This window comes from Capricornis sumatraensis, chromosome 11, assembly GCF_032405125.1.
Source record: "Capricornis sumatraensis isolate serow.1 chromosome 11, serow.2, whole genome shotgun sequence".
Taxonomy (NCBI): Eukaryota; Metazoa; Chordata; class Mammalia; order Artiodactyla; family Bovidae; genus Capricornis; species Capricornis sumatraensis.
Window position 1 is genome coordinate 82927953 of NC_091079.1, and position 16900 is coordinate 82944852.

General features: G+C 40.6%; 1 protein-coding gene across 1 annotated transcript in view; it reads left to right on the forward strand.

Moving 5' to 3' along the window:
* Positions 1-353: 353 nt before the first annotated feature.
* Positions 354-16900, forward strand: part of RNF19A (ring finger protein 19A, RBR E3 ubiquitin protein ligase) — a 53229-nt gene continuing 36682 nt past the window's right edge. The window contains exon 1 of the mRNA XM_068983348.1: positions 354-542. The gene's annotated coding sequence lies outside the window, so the exon portion shown is untranslated. The remainder of the gene's footprint in view (positions 543-16900) is intronic.

Here is a 16900-nt window from a genome sequence, read left to right on the forward strand (position 1 = left end):
TGAGGGGCAGGAAGGGCCGCTGACGGCCTCGGGCGGAGGTCAACCAGGAGGTGGCGGGAGCGCCACACTCCCGACCACCCGAGGCGCAGGCGGGACCCTCCCGTGAGGGTAACCGGGCGAACGCGCGAGAGCGAACGCCCGCGTCCCCGCGCGTCCAGCGACGGGCCGGGGTGGGCGTGACGCCATGACGCAAGGCACGCGGGCGGCGCTCCGGGGCGGGGCGAGGCGCGGCTGGGCGGGGAGGGGGCGGGAGGAAGGAGTGGGAGGAGGGGGCGGAGACAGCGGGGGCTGAGGGAAGCGGGGCCGGGGGGAGAGAATGGCAGTTGCGGCGCTGATTCCCGGGAACCGCCGTCAAGACAGAACTGCGGAGGAGGAGTTCGGGAAAGCGGCCGTCGGGACCCCTCCTCTGCGTTCCTCCCGCCCCAGCTGAGAGGCGCCTGGGCGGCTCTGAGGAACCCTCCTCCGTGTTTCCTCTGGCCGCCGCCGCCGCCGGGAGATGGGCCTGCTCGCCCGCAGCCCTGCGCCCTGCCGAGGAGTTGAAGGTACGGGCGGGTCCGGGGTGGGGTGAGCGGGGGAAGGCTGCACCCGGGAGCCGGAGGGCAGGGGCGCGGCTCCCGTTTCCGACGCGGGACTCTGCGGCCGCTCCCTGGGACGGAAATGGACTCGGAAATCCCACGGGAAAGGCGCCCCTTCTCGCGCTTCGCGCGGCAGGGCCCGGGCGGTGCCGGGGCAGGGGGGGGGGTGGGTTGGTGACGGGCGGGTTGGGGGTCAGGCCTCACGCTGGATCCGCGCGTCCCCCCGGCTCGGCCCCGGCGCTGGCGGCCGCGCGGGCGGGAGGCGAGGCTTGGGATCCGCCCCGCAAGCCCTGTCCTCTTGGCCCTGGCAGTCTGGGGCGACGGCGGCCGACCCGGCGGTGTTGTGACGGGGGTGGAGGCGGCGCTCCCCTCCAGCACTTCCCCGGCCCCCCGGAGCAGGCGACGCGGAGGGCAGCAGCGGCGGGGAGGCGGGGGCGGGGGCGGAGCGCATTCCTGATGGGTGAAATCGGCTTTTAACGGGACCGATTTCCGGGCCTCACTGCAAAATTCGGAGCCGGGGCCAACGCCCCCCACCCCACCCCCCACCCCCCACCCCCCACACCCGGTGCAGCCGGGGGCCCCCCGGGGAAAAGAGAGAGGCATGCCCCGGGGAACGTTCATCCGGGGGACGGCCACCCCCTGCAAAAGCAGAAATTAAACCGACGAATACTGGTGTGGCCTTGGGATAAAGTATGTCTTACGAGGGTGTCTTCCAGGATTGTCTCCTTCATGCTAAACCTTGAGAGACTTCTCTGTCTTCATCCAGCAAGTAATGCCACTGTTTTTAGTTTCCAGTTTTTCCTATCATTTTTATTCCCCTCTGTCGTTCCCCATCCCCTTTCATTAATAGGAAGGAAAGTAAGTTTAGGGTTCATTAACCTCGAGACAAGGGCAGTAAATAAAAGAGGGAAAAGAATGGCTATATATGGGAGAAAAAAAGATCTTATTTTTTTTCCCCATTAGCTCTTGAAGATAGAAATATACGAACGATGCTTTATTCTGGTTAATATTAACTGTTCAAAATGTTGCTGAAAGTCCTGTTGGGTGGACGTTAGAAAGGACAGCGTTTAAATGCTGCTGCAATTTTCAAACCCAGGTGTTGGCTGCAAATGCTCGTGTTAAATGTTAGTAAACAGTGGAGGAATAAAGCAATTCTTTCCTCTGATCGGTTGCTTTAAAATGTTCCTGATTTTTCCTTTCCATTCCTTTTTTTGGGGGTTGGGGGTGGGGTAAGAACATGTCTGTGTTTTTATTTATACATATGTATTTTTTATTTTAACTGAATTCCTTGACCCATTTTGTTATGTGAAGTCTGATGGTATGCCCAAGTTTCATTTTCAGTTTTGCATTAACCATCTTAATAAGCATCTTTCCACTTCGGTTTATAAGTCAAGCCATTTTTACCGTATTTGCCAGTTTATGCTTCCTTAACACCCAGCTGTCAGAACTGAATCAAAATGTAAATATTTCTATTTAGAAAATGGCGATGATCTATTGTTAACACTTCTTTTCAGATGTTCGTTGCCTGCTACTTACAATTCCATAGTAAAGATTTTTAGAGTCTTGGGACTTAATAAATGAACCAAATTATGCAACAGCAATAACAACAACAACAAAACCCCTATTTGTTAGCTTTATTCCTCTTTTTATTATTGTATACAGTGTAACTGAAATTTAAATTTCATATATCCTCAGGAACTGTTTTAATATCTTAACAAAGGGTCTTTCTGAGGAAAAATTACATTTGGCCACCTATTGTTAGTGTGTGTGCTTAGTAGCTCAGTCCTGTCGGACTGTTTGTGAGTGACCCCATGGACTGTAGCCCACCAGGCACCTCTGTCCATGGGGATTCTCCAGGCAAGAATATGGGAGTGGGTTGGTAGTTTTTCAGTATCTGTAACTTCAGGAGGATTCCAGTAAGGTTATATTTTAAAACTGTAAGATTATCTTAGGAGTTGAAACACAACTCAATTTTTAGTCTTCAGATAGTAGCTATTTGAAATATTGGTGTTTCCTTTGGATGGTGTTTCACCTGATCATTAGAGTTTATATAAAGAACAGCCCAATTTTACTGTCTTTAGACCAGTATTGGAATTTTTAAAATTTTGGTGGTATTTATAGAATTTTTGGTGCCTTTTTACTAGATTAAGTGAAACAATGTTTTTTTCCTACTTAATATGTGAAAGATGCTAAGTGTTTATTTATAAAGCTACTTCAGCATTTTAGTGGAAAATAAATAAATGCACATCACAAATTTGAAATAGAGGAAGTTGTAATATTTTTGTAGCTGTTGATTAAGACACGTGGGGTCGCCTCTCTTTAATGGGATCAGATTGAAAGATATTATTTGCATGGGGTTGTTAGATGGAATTAAATATAGGTAATTTGAATCAAACTTAACATTTGAAAGAATCTCTTGTATATTATGGCAGGTTCTGATTTTAAAGCACTTACACTTATCGCAGAAATTCTTTGGTTTCTCATCATCCCTGCCCACCCTTCCCCTACCCCTCCCCAGTTTGGAGGGCACTGAGGATTGAAATGTAGTTTCCTGAATTTTCCAAAGGCGAGAAGGAACAAATATTTGTGATAACATGTAAAAATCCTTAGTCAGGTGCTGGGCAGAAAGTAAGCTGGGGATAAATTTTGTCGCATTTATATCTGAATTGCCTTCTTCCATTTCTTCTCTACTCAGGTTATAAAGGAAATCTTAGAGAATTCTTATTTGTTTTTCTGATGTTTCTGACAAGTGACAATTGATTGTCAAACTCAGGTTGTTTTCCTGCTTACCTGGCTTTATGGTCTTGTATTATTTAAGGCCCATATAAAAATTAGGCCATTTTGGACTGAAGCCCCCCCAAAAAAGTTGCATTTCTAACTTTATATTTGATTGTATTTGCATTGTATATGGCAAACTAGCACTAGTAGTTTAATGATGGTCTGAAAGGACTCATGATCGTATATGAAGTACTTTAACTTAAAGGTTTGGGTTTGATCTTTTTTAAAAGCAAAATGTTATTTTACTTATGGAGATCAGCTAAATTTTCCTTAGATAATTTTTTTTTCTCCAGTCCAGAGTAATTATTGTTTTTCTTTGGCCTTTTAGTTTTTAAGTTATGAGGTATCAGTTTGTATATGTAGCTTTGTATCACCTTGAAGCAGCTATATATAACCACACCTGCACAGCTAAAACCGAGGGATGGTATTCATTTTCTAAACACATCTGTATTTCAGGTGATGGTAGATTTCAACCAAAAACATCAGTGAAATCATTTTGGGTGTTTCAAACTTGGAAACTTTGTTTCTCAATAGCTATGGTATGTTGGTAATACTTTCAGTATTAAGAAAAATTAACACTTTTTGATAAAGTAGTTTCTGCTTGCTCTTTGTAGCTGTCAATAAAACCTGAACAATTATTTTGTTTATTAGTAATATTTTCTTGAAAGTTATTAGCCTAGAAAACATTATACATTTTTGTCCTGTTGATGGTACCTAATATTTTGTTTTAAAAGTCATGTACTCAAGAAATGCTACTTGTTAATTTTTAAAAATTTTCTATATGGTAGTTTTTTATGTGAAAGTCTTAGTAGGACAAAACCAAGAGTTGTTTAAGTCCTCAAATAAATTTGTGCGTTGAATTTTGATGCAAAATCCTCAGAAATCAGCCTGATTTGTTGAAGCTGAAAGAAAACTTTAAAACTTGGTGTCCAAAAATCTGAACTCAGCCTCTTAAAATTATGTACACTTAACATTTTCAACCTCTGTCCTCTCTGGAGACCTGTGAATACTTACATAATAATGTAAGTAATATATCTCAAAAATAGATGACCAATACTATCAATGTACTGATGATTCATATTTTGTGATTTTTAAGTCAGGTATTGGCATTTGCTCCCCAAATGGTGTTCTGTTATTCTTATGCATTACCATAAGTGAGATAATACATACGACATGTGTAGTGAAAGGTAAGAGATAATGTAAACTCTGTCATGGCAGGGACCATTATCTTTGTTTATTCTTTAAGTCTCAGCACTTAGCATAAGGCCTGACAGTGATAGATGTTGGATAAAATATTTGCTAACTGGATAAAGTATGTATAATGTAATTATATCATACCTATAGTAGGGCTATCTAATGAAAATATAATGTAAGTCATAAAGATTTTCTTTTAGTCACATTTAAAAAGTAAAAAGAAACAGGTGAAATTAATTTTCGTAATATGTATTATTTCAAACAACATATACAAAATACCATCTCAGCATGTATTAATGAATGACTTTACATTGTTTTATTCATACTAAGTCTTTGCTCCAGTATGTGGTTACACTAGACAGCATAGCTCTAGGAATATTTTGTTTGAAATGTTTGTTCCTTTGCACAGAAATCCCTTGGTCTTTTTGATACTCTTTTTCTAACATGTCTTTTGAATGCAAATACAGAACCACACGTATCATTGAATTGAAATTACTGAGTTGAACTGAAAGTCAAAATACCTGACTTCTTATGTTCGTACAACTTTCTCAAAGTGACTCTGCCTCACTTTCCCTGTTTATAAAATGAGGGAGAATATGCTATCATCTATTTCATTTTATTAGTATAAATTATGTCTTTGAAGGTTCCCTGGTAGCTAATTAGTAAAGAATCCTCCTGCCAATGAAAGAGATGTGAGTTCAGTCCCTGGGTTGGGAAGATTCCCTGGAGAAGGTAATGGCTACCCACTCCAAAATCCAATGGACAGAGGAGCCTGGCGGGCTACAGGCCATGGGGTTGCAAAGAGCCTGACATGACTGAGCAGCTGAGCATGTGTGTGCATGCACACACACATACACCATGTCTTTGAAACATTTAACTTCTCAGACAAGATTGTTACAAAAAAGATTTTTTCATTACTAGTAACTTGTCATAGCAGATCTCAGTGTAAAAACAGAAGGAAGAAGTACCCATGAGGCTACTGTATGTGGAGGTCCTGGTGACTCCCACACTGGAGTAAGTTACAGTGGATAAATCAATACAAAATGCTCTTATATTGAGTCAAGAGAGGTGACTAGGTCTACTCCAGAACAAAATATTAAACCTCTTATCTATTTAAATATTGCCTGAGCTAGTTTATCCTTCACTTTTTGTTTATATGAATAACCAACACTTCTTATATAGGCATCCTTAAAATCATGAAATAAAGTCCTTTGGAAGTAGATGGTGGGAACTGATTACGTGCATATAAATGGGGAAGAGAACTCTGTCATCACAGGATATGTACAGTATAGCACAATGACTCATTCTTTTATCTAAACTAGCAGTTGCAGTGGTTACCTGGTAAGCAATTATGCATAGCCAAATATAGCTAAGTCAAATACATAGCCAAACCGAATAGATATCTCCTGATAGCCATATGCTTTCATTAAAAATAATGATTTATTAAAATTATAGATGAACATCCCTTAACTTTTTACATAAACATAACACACTTTTCTGATAATTTCTGGAATCCTGCAGTAGATTGTGTGGTAGCCCTCAAAAAGATATGTTCACATGCTAACCTCTCAAACCCATGAATGACACCTTATTTGAAAAAAGAGTCTTTGCAGATGTAATTAAGGATCTTGAGGTGAGGAGATCATCCCAAGCTATCCAAGGGGTCCAAAATTCAATGACAAGTTGCCCTTAGAAGGGAAAAGCAGAGAGAAATTACAGACAGACAAAAGAGAGGGCGATAAACAGAAGAAGTGGAGATAGTTTGACCGTGGAGGGAGAAATTGGAGTGATGTGGCCCCAAGCCAAGGGATGCTTGTGATCACCAGAGGCTGTAAGAGGTGAAGAACAAATTCTCTTGTGCCACCCCAAAAGGGATTATAACCCTGCTGGATCTGAGGCTTTTAGCCTCCAGATCTGTGAGAACATAAATTTCTGTTGTCTTATGTCACCCGCTTTGTGGTAATTTGTCACAGGAAACTAATATACAGTCAAAAATAAAAAGATCTGTGCTTATCTTTATTTTGTATCATTTATTGTGACTATCAGAGATTAGACAGCCCTTCCTTTGGAGTTCTAATCCATTCTTAGAAATATCAGAGGAAGTGTTTTAATACCCTCAAGTCTGAACAGGCCTAATAAATAGTTTATATTCCGTAACATACATTGTTATTGTCTCTCATGTCATTCTTCACTCCTGCCAATTTGCCTCTGTTTGCTTGCTCTTGACTTTTTAAGATACAGTTTTTTATACTTAGGGGAAGGGTGAAAACATAATACTGATGGGATAAACCAACAGGTTTTGTCTTATGAAGGTGTGATTCCTTCTGCCTTCCCTGTCTCCTTTACTGGATCCTCCTGTAAACCCTGTAGCTTAAGGATGGAGTGTCACAGGGCTCAGTCCTTCTTTATTTACTCCTTTGGCGAGTTCATCCCTACTTGTGATTTTACACACCATCCAGGTAACAACTTTTCTCAAAATTTTATCTCTAGGCCAAACTTTTTCCTGAATTCTGTGCTTGTCATTTGGGTATTTGGATGTACATTCTCCCCTAAGATTTAAAGGGAACCCCTGCTCTTAGCTTCTCCCTAAAACTTATTCTTTTCACAGCCTCTCCATTGCAGTGGACAGCAGTTTCAGCCTTCTGGTTAATCAGGTCAGAATCCACTTGGGATCCATGTCAGTTCTGTCAGTTCTACTTTCAAGACATGTCCTTTTGCCCATCATCATCTCTCTCCTAGGGTACCACAGCCGCCTTTAAACTGTCCTCCATGTTACTATCTTTAACTCTTCTTGTTCTGTTCTTCTGCTTTATTGACTATGCCAAAGCCTTTGACTGTGTGGATCACAATAAACTGTGGAAAATTCTGAAAGAGAAATACCAGAATACCTGACCTGCCTCTTGAGAAACCTGTATGCAGGTCAGGAAGCAACAGTTAGAACTGGACATGGAACAACAGACTGGTTCCAAATAGGAAAAGGCGTACGTCAAGGCTGTATATTGTCACCCTGCTTATTTAACTTATATGCAGAGTACATCATGAGACATGCTGGGCAAAGGAAGCACAAGCTGGATAGCAATAACCTCAGATATGCAGATGACACCACCCTTATGGCAGAAAGTGAAGAAAACTAAAGAGCCTCTTGATGAAAGTGAAAGAGGAGAGTGAAAAAGCTGGCTTAAAGCTCAACATTCAGAAAACTAAAATCATGGCATCCAGTCCCATCACTTCATGGCAAATAGATGGGGAAACAGTGGAAACAGTGACAGACTTTATTTTTCTGGGCTCCAAAATCACTGCAGTAGGTGACTGCAGCCATGAAATTAAAAGACGCTTCCTCCTTGGAAGAAAAGTTATTACCAACCTAGTTCAGTTCAGTCGCTCAGTCACGTCTGACTCTTTGCGACCCCATGAATCGCAGCACACCAGGCCTCCATGTCCATCACCATCTCCCAGAGTTCACCCAAACTCATGTGCATCGAGTCAGTGATGCCATCCAGCCATCTCATCCTCTGTTGTCCCCTTCTCCTCCTGCCCCCAATCCCTCCCAGCATCAGGGTCTTTTCCAATGAGTCAACTCTTCGCACGAGGTGGCCAAAGTATTGGCGTTTCAGCCTCAGCATCAGTCCATGGGTCGCAGAACACCCAGAACTGGTCTCCTTTAGGATGGACTAGTTGGATCTCCTTGCAGACCAACCTAGACAGCATATTAAAAAGCAGAGACATTACTTTGCCAACAAAGGTCCATCTAGTCAAGGCTATGGTTTTTCCAGTAGTCATGTATGGATGTGAGAGTTGGACTATAAAGAAAGCTGAGGGCCAAAGAATTGATGCTTTTGAACTGTGGTGTTGGAGAAGCCTCTTGAGAGTCCCTTGGACTGCAAGGAGATCCAGCCAGTGTATCCTAAAGGAAATCAGTCCTGAATGTTCATTGGGAGCACTGATGTTGAAGCTGAAACTCCAATACTTTGGCCATCTGATGTGAAGAGCTGACTCATTTGAAAAGATCCCGATGGCTAGGAAAGATTGAAGGCATGCGGAGAAGGGGACGACAGAGGATGAGATGGTTGGATGGCATCACCAACTCGATGCACATGTGTTTGAGTAAACCCAGGGAGTTGGTGATGGACAGGGAGGCCTGGCGTGCTGCAGTCCATGGGGTCGCAAAGAGTCAGACATGACTGAGGGACTGAACTGAACTGAATTCTATTCTTAACACTAGAATTATCCTTTTAAATGACTAATATCCAGATTCTAAACTGTCTTGTTTAGAAGCCCCTTAAGCCTGCTAAGTTTTCCCATCTCGCTTAGAAATAAAAGTCAGTTCTTAAAGTGGTCTGTGAAGCCCTACACAAGCTGAGCTGATAACATTCTGACCTGTCTCATATATTCCTTGCTCATTTCCCTTAGACCTCATTCTGGCCTCTGGGCTATTCCTTGAACAAATCAGGCACATTCAACCTTAAAGTCTTTGCAGTGGCTGTTGCCTTTCCCTTGGATGCTCTTTTCCTAGATTTCCTCATGGCTGCTGCTGCTGTTAAGTCGCTTCAGTTGTGCCCAACTCTGTGCGACCCATGGACTGCATGCAGCCCACCAGGCTCCCCGGTTCCTGGGATTCTCCAGGCAAGAACAATGGAGTGGGTTGCGATTGCCTTCTCCAATGCATGAAAGTGAAAAGTGAAAGTGAAGTCGCCCAGTCGAGTCTGACTCTTTGCAACCCATGGACTGCATGCAGCCCACCAGGTTCCTCCACCCTGGAATTTTCCGGCAAGGGTACTGGAGTGGGTGCCATGGCCTTCTCCGTCTTCATGGCTAACTCCCCTCAAGTCTTTGTTTAAGTGTCATCTTCTCAGTTAGTTCTCATCACCCTTAAAAAAATTGTCGTGGGGCACTTCCCAGGTGCTCCAGTGGTTAAGAATCTGCCTGCCAGTGCAGGGGACACAGGTTTGATCTCTGCTCCAGGAAGATCCTGTGTGCCTCAGGGCAAACCCATGTGCCACAGCTCCTGAGCCCACACTTCACAACTAGAGAAGCCACTGCAATGAGAAGCCTGTACACTGCAGTTAGAGAGTAGCTCCTGCTTATTACAACTAGAGAAAGCCCAAATGCAGCAACGGGATTTCAGCACAGCCAAAAGTAAACAATCTTTAAAAATTGTGATCTGCACCACTCTTACATACTCTCTGGATTACCTTGACTCTGCTTAATTTTTCCCCCACATTTTCTAACAAAGAATGACAGTAAAATATTTAGGTGACATGTTTAGAAACTGTTAACTTCTATATAAAAGTATGGAATAATTTTTAGTAGTTTATCTATAATTGCTGATCTAGGATGATTTGTGGACATGAGATGGGAGTTGGGCCTCAAAGAGTAGTAGGAGTTTAAATAAGCAGAGCAGTGTGGCATGGGTGTGTGTGCTCAGTTGTGCCTAATTCTTTGCTGACCCCATGGACTGTAGCCCACCAAGCTCCTTTGCCCATGGAATTTTCCGGGCAAGAAAATCCCTTGGGTTGCCATTTCCTATGCCAGGAGATCTTCCCGACCCAGGAATTGAACCTGCATCTCTTGCATCGGCAGGAGGCAGGGGGCTTCTTTACCACTGTGGCGCCTAAGAAGCAGAGCAAAGAAGGCAGAAGAGCGTATTCAGGCAGAGACAAAAGACATAGGAAGTGTCAATGGAGGTGAAACTGTGTTTTATTAATCTATTTAACAAGTAGACCAGTTAGCTGGAGTGTGTTTTTATGTCAGAGAATGGTAAGAGACTGAGGTAAGATTGTGGAAGACTTTGAATTCCATGCAAAGTTTAAAATTCATTTATCTGTGGGAAGCAAATGGATGTTTGTAAGCAGAACTTAACAAAAGGCCAATGTGATCAGTCAGAAACGAGGTGATTAATGAAGGTCTTGTTCAGGGAAGTAAAATAGTAGAAAGAGGACTGAGTTTGTTCTGGCACATTAGCTGTATGGATAAATCAAGTAATCACTAGACCAGCAATGTATAATAGAACTTTCTGCAATGATAGAAATATTCTAGACCTGCACTGTCCAGTATGGTAGCCAGTGGCCATATATAGCTATGCGTTCATGCTAAGTCACTCAGTCATGTCCAACTCTCTCTAACCCTGTGGACGGCAGCTGGCCAGGCTCCTCTGTCTGTGGGATTCTCCAGGAAGGAATACAGGAGTGGGTTGCCGTGCCCTCCTTCTGGGGATCTTTCCAACCCAGGGACTGAACCCGCATCTCTCATGTCTCTGGTAGGCAAGTTCTTTACCACTAGCACAACCTTGGAAGGGCATGTATGGCTATAGAGCTTTTGAAATGTGACTAGTTTCACTGAGGAACTGGAGTTTAGTATTTTTTTTAATTAATTTAAACTTAAATAGCCTCATATGGCTAGTGATGATGTGTTCAACTGAGTAACTCTAGACTACAGTTTTCTCTTATAAAGTTTAACATTAGATTGGAACATTAGTGTCACTAGAAGTATAGGTTCCACAATCAAATGAGGTTGTTCTGAGGAACTCATGTGCGTGTCTAGCATATTCACCTGTGTATGACTAGTATTTGTGGAATAGTTCCAGTTTGTAGCCTTTTCATTTTTTGAGTCTCCATGACTTATTTGAGATTCCCTCTGTCTCTTGATTGCTGATTTTTAAATTGGGGTTTGTTGATGTTTCCTATAGCAAAATATTTATAGTAAAAATATCTAATATGTCTAATTAAATACTGTGTTGTATAATTATACTTAAACCCATTTTGTTTCTTTTGAATTCTTAATGAGAAAGCCATAACAATGATAAACCTTTATGATTGTTTACCTGTTGTGTAATTCTTACCTAGATTCTCCTGCTTTCTTTGAAAATACTCCCTTAGTTGTTTTCTTCTCCTATAAAATTAATAAATATTTCATTTGTATCTCAGTTCTGACTTTATTTTGGGGGGACATATTTAGAGGGAAGCTCTATAAATGCAGTGTATCTGGAGCAAAATAGACACATTTTGCTTACCATGCCTCTTGTTTCCCAGGAGATGCTATTGCTTCTGAGAATTACTTTATAATTGGAAGAAAGTTTTAAAGATAGTTTTTAGGACTTCTACCACATAGCTCATCCAATCTGTGCTCTACCTCGTCATGTACACATGTTGTAAAATTACACACACACACACACACACACACACACACACACACACACACACACACACAATGATTTACCCTAACCAGAGGTCTCTGCCTTCCCCACTCCTCATGTTCTTTAGGAGAAAGAGACAAATGAATTTCCAAAATTGGAGAGGCAGGATACTGCTCTTATCAATACTTTTTTAAGTAACTTACAGAAAAATTGGTTAGGACAAAATTAGCCCAAATACTTAATATTTGTAATTGTCCAAATAGTAGTAGTATTTAGATTAATGATGAAACTGGTAAAATTAAGTTTGCAGTTTATTCCACTGGATTTACTAAGACCAAAGAGTATACCAACACTTTGGAGAATTTGGAGATATTTTTAAAAGAACAGAAACAAAAATTATCTCAGAAACTATTAATTGTCCACTTTTAATCCTAGAGTATGTATGTATTGGGCTTCCCAGGTGGCTCAGTGGTAAACAATTCACCTGCTAATGCAGGAGATGCAGAGATGCGGGTTCAATCCCTGGGTTGGGAAGGTTCCCTGGAGAAGGAAATGACAACCCACTCCAGTATTCTTGCCTGGGAAATCGCGTGGCTCAGCGGGCTACAGTCCCTAGGGTTGCGAAGAGTTGGGGACAACTAGGCACACATGATGTGTGTTACAGCTGTATATGTGTTTGTATATTAGAATCAGTCTTTTAGAACTAAGAGACCTTAGACATTACCTCATCCAATCACTTTAGCTTTCAAATAAGGAAGTTGAAATTCAAAAGTACACAAACTTGACTAATATCTCAAACTAGGTTAATATCTCCCTTCTGTTGATGTATAGCAGTGAGTATTTTAACCAGTCAAAAAGACTTTTTTTTTTTTTTTGACAGCTCGGTCTTTTTTTAACCTGTTTAAAAACTTTTTTTCATGTGTCTGGGCACTCCATCACACACATCATTTTGCGCTATGCTTTTCCATCCTTTTCCTTATTGCTGTGTTGTTTGCTCTTCTAAATAGTTCCTGGAAGGAGCTAGTCAAAATGTTCTACGTATTTTTTGTTGGAAAATGGAATGAATAATGCCTTTTCTTTCTGCAGTAGTTTAAACTGTCTTTTGGGGGAGGTTTTGTGGCATATGGGAATAGTTTATTCTGAACTTTCACTTTATGTTTGTAGGAGATCATAGACATTATCTAGAGGCAGAGCTCAAGGTAGTATATTTGAGTCTTGATAAGCATTCACTTTCCAGAAAACTTGCTGGAAACAATGTGCCTATGTTAATCATCTGTTGAGCTTCCTCCACCTCCCCTGTGTATAAAAGTAGTTAATTTGAATTTACTTACTCCATTTTTAATGTTAGACCACTTATTGTAGGTTTACAACTATATAAACATAAGGGTGAAAACTATATTCATCTTGGAGAAATTTATGTTCTATAATGATGTATTCCAAACTTGCAAGTGGCTAAGTATTCTGATTACATTAGACAAGCTGCTTCAGAGCCAACAGTTTGTTTCATTTTATTTCTAACCTTAAGCATGATAATCTTATTTTAAATAGCTTTATCCAGTAAGTGGCTTAGTTACATTTGTATCATCTTCTCAAATATTTATAATGGCTAATATTTGTCAGGTGGTTAATATGTCATACTAAGGACTTCCCTGGTGGCGCAGACAGTAAAGCGTCTGTCTACAGTGCAGGAGACCCGGGTTCGATCCCTGGGTCAGGAAGATCCACTGCAGAAGGAAATGGCAATCCACTCCAGTACTATTGCCTGGAAAATCCCATGGACAGAGGAGCCTGGTAGGCTACAGTCCATGGGGTCGCAGAGAGTCAGACGCTACTGAGCGACTTCACTTTCACTTTCACTAATATGTCATACTAGTGCTAGATTCTTTACATATTTTATTTAATCCTAGTATAATTCTGTGGACTGTAGGTTATTTGTTATTCCTACTTTACAGTGTAGTAAACTGTCTTAGTAATTTAACGCAGTGTCACACAGCTAGTTTCAGAATCTGAACTTGAACCCAAACTTGGTGACTCTGAAGTCCCATGAGGTACCACTTCACACCAGTCAGAATGGCTGCGATCCAAAAATCTGCAAGCAATAAATGCTGGAGAGGGTGTGGAGAAAAGGGAACCCTCCTACACTGTTGGTGAGAATGCAAACTAGAACAGCCACTATGGAGAACAGTGTGGAGATTCCTTAAAAAATTGCAAATAGAACTACCTTATGACCCAGCAATCCCACTGCTGGGCATACACACCGAGGAAACCAGAATTGAAAGAGACGCATGTACCCCAATGTTCATCGCAGCACTGTTTATAATAGCCAGGACATGGAAACAACCTAGATGTCCATCAGCAGATGAATGGATAAGAAAGCTGTGGTACATATACACAATGGAGTATTACTCAGCCGTTAAAAAGAATTCATTTGAATCAGTTCTGATGAGATGGATGAAACTGGAGCCGATTATACAGAGTGAAGTAAGCCAGAAAGAAAAACACCAATACAGTATACTAACACATATATATGGAATCTAGAAAGATGACAATGACGACCCTGTATGCAAGACAGGAAAAAAGACACAGCTGTGTATAACGGACTTTTGGACTCAGAGGGAGAGGGAGAGGGTGGGATGATTTTGGAGAATGGCATTCTATCATGTATACTATCATGTAAGAATTGAATCGCCAGTCCATGTCTGACGCAGGATACAGCATGCTTGGGGTTGGTGCATGGGGATGACCCACTGAGATATTATGGGGAGGGAGGTGGGAGGGGGGTTCATGTTTGGGAACACATGTAAGAATTAAAGATTTTAAAATTAAAAAAAAAATAAATTAATTAATTAATTAAAAAATTAAAAAAAAAAATGAAGTCCCATGCTTTACTCTCTGAATAAAAATAAGCTATTATTACCTTATATTTGTTTTCAGAATTTTCCTTCCAAGCTACTCTTAAGTTATTCCCTTATTTTATCTCATCTTGGGTAAGGTAGTTGTATCTGAAACAAAAAAATCCCAAATCTTATGGCGGAATTCTATAAACGTTAATTTTTTACTCACACAAAGAACCATGTGGGTGACTCAGGTATCCCAATTCCTTCCATCTTGTGACTCAGCTGTCCCCAAAGACCTGCCTGGAGTCAACCACTGGAATTACTACATTCAGCCGGCTTGCAAGGAAAGGGAGAGAGCTCAAAGGATGATTGAAAGGATGATTTAGGGACTAGTTCTGGAAGTGGCATGCATCATCATCCTCACATTGCATTGGCCAGAACTGGACACATGGCTGCATCTAGCTGCAAACGGAAGGAAAATGAAACAGGCTAACACTATCTCTACTTAAACACTATCTCTATTTAAAATGGAACAGCACAAAAGAAGTGAAATGTTTGATGGCCAGTGAGAAACAGTCAGCAATGGTGCTACCTAAAAGCCTTTTAATTACTGGAATGTGTCCTCAGAAACATGAGCATGTTATATACAGATCTAAGAAATCTGGGTTCTTGGGATAGAGATAGTGTTATTGACTTACCTTATGAGGATTGATGAACTTAAAAAAATTTTCAGTGGTAACTGCCGTTTTAAGTGAAGATGACATAATAGCTCTGTAATATCTTTATACACAGCTCTCCTTTGGTATTTGATTCCCACCAAGTTAACAGAGCTTGATAAAACATTTGTGCTCAGAGACGCATTTTAAAACATAAAACCAAGCCTCCACAAGTTTGACTTTATGAGCCAGAGATTTAACTGCCAGGTGTACTAAAAATTTTCACTCTTAGGAGAAGATATCTCTACCGCATAATGTCCACAATACCCAGTTTATAATAGACAACTGCTAGACATGTGAAGAATTGGGAAAATGGGATGTCACGACCATTGACCCCAGAATGATAGCAGGCCCTAAAATTAGCAGAATTAACAGACTTGAAAGCAACTGTAATATATTCAGTGACCTAAAGGGAGATGCATGATCATGATGACTGAATATAGGTGGGCAGTTTGAACAGAGAAATGGAAATATAGAAGAATAGACAATCTAGAACTGAAAAATACAATTGAAGTAAAAATTTTACTGAATCGGTTTAGCAACAGACTGGAGAAGGCAGAGAAAAAAGTTGATGATCAATAAAAATTTGCAAATCCAGAGAATGGATAAAAATACAAAAAATGAACAGAGCCTTGGCAGAAAGAGAGAGAAGAGAGAGACAGACAGACACTAGAGTAAAAAAATATGTAAAGAAGTAATTGCCAAAAAATTAAATCAACTTAAAATTGAAGAAGTTCAATGAACCCCAGCTATGATAAATACAGAGAAAATATCATCTAGGTATATTTTGATCAGACCTGCTGAACATCAGAGATGGAAAGAAAATGTTAATACAGCCAAAGGAGAAAAAACACACATTACTACAGAGGAATTAAAATATCAGTGAATGATGACTAATCAGAAATGATTGGTGATCAGAAAAAAATGGAATGACCTATTTTAAGTTCTGAAAGAAAGTTATCAACCTGGAATTCTGTATTCAGAAAAGAATACTCATGAAAATGAAGGTGAAATAGGACATTTTTCAAATAAACAGAACTTGAGAGAATTCATTGATAGGAAATCTACAACATGAAGAAATGTTTAAGGAAGTTCTTCAGACTGGAGGGAAATAATATCAAGATATCAGATGAAACTTGGATCCACAAGAAGGAATAAAAAGTACCACAAATGGTAAATGTGTCAATAGATTTTATCCCCAGAAAATGTTTTGTAAGCATATAAAGTAATGAAAGAATTTATAGAAGAACTGGTAGATGTGATTAAATAAACATTTTAAACCTCTTTACTTTAAAAATTACAAAATTAAAGAGCAAATATTAAGAGGGAATAAATATGAAAGTTTTAAAATTGAAGAAGACCATTAATATTCCAGTGTGAAAAATGGTCAAAAACATATGAACAGGTAAATCATTGAAAAAATAAAGAGAGCTGTAAGTGTGAACAAATGTTTGATTTGTTTAGTAACCAAAGGAATAGAAATGAAAGTAGCTTACTTTTTTTTCCCCACGACTTAGAAAAAGCTATTGAAATAATATAGAATGTTGATTAGAATCCAGGGAAATAAGCACCTTTCCAATTGGTGGAAGCAAAAATTGGAACAAATCAGTTTGGTTGTTTATATCAAGAGCGTATTTTGGAGTCGCTACTACCTAGATAGCCACAAGT